The sequence below is a fragment of the Alexandromys fortis genome, unplaced genomic scaffold (genome assembly GCF_014885135.2).
Source record: "Alexandromys fortis isolate MF-2015 unplaced genomic scaffold, M_Fortis_MF-2015_v1.1 scaffold_1035, whole genome shotgun sequence".
NCBI lineage: Eukaryota > Metazoa > Chordata > Mammalia > Rodentia > Cricetidae > Alexandromys > Alexandromys fortis.
Window position 1 is genome coordinate 6,779 of NW_026068948.1, and position 858 is coordinate 7,636.

Sequence of the window (858 nt, forward strand, 5' to 3'; positions counted from 1 at the left end):
GAATCAACCTACCTCAAGATCTAGCAATACCGCTTGGGCATATACCCAAAGGATGTTCAATCATACCACAAGGATATCTGTTCAACTATATTTATAGCAGCATTATTTATAATACCTAGAACCTGGAAACAACATAGATATCCCTTAACTGAAGAATGGATAAAGAAAATATGGTTTAAGCATGGGATAAAACCGGACTCTGTGAACATGGCAGACAATGAGGGCTGATGAGAAGCCAAGAACAGTGGCACTAGGTTCCGATCCTACTGCATGAACCTAGCCTGTTTGGATGCTCACCTTCCTGGACCTGGATGGTGGGGGGAGGACCTTGGACTTCCCACAGGGCAGGGAATCTGAACTGCTCTTCAGACTGGAGAGGGAGGAGGAGAGGAGTGGGGGGAGGGGGAGAAAATGGGAGGCTGCGGTAGGGAAGAGACAGAAATCTTTAATACAACAAAAAATAAATTAAAAAAAAAGAAAATATGGTACATTTACACATTGGAGTACAAATCAGTGAAAAAAAAAACAAAAAACAACAACAAAAAAAAAAACCCTATGACATCTTGAAATTTGCATGCAAACAGATGGAACTAGAAAAAAAACCATCCTGAGTGTGGTAACCCAGACCCAGAAAGAGTAACAATGGTATGTACTGACTCATAAGTGGATACTGGCTGTAAAGCAAAGGACATTGAGCCTATAGTTCATGATCCTAAGGGGTAAGTAACAAGGTAAGCCCTAAGAAAAACATATATAGATCCACCCGGAAAAGGGAAATAAAGAAAATCACCTGACAAAATTGGGATCATGGGGGTAGGGAGAGAAGGGAGGGTGAAAGGGGATGAGAAGGGAGGAGAG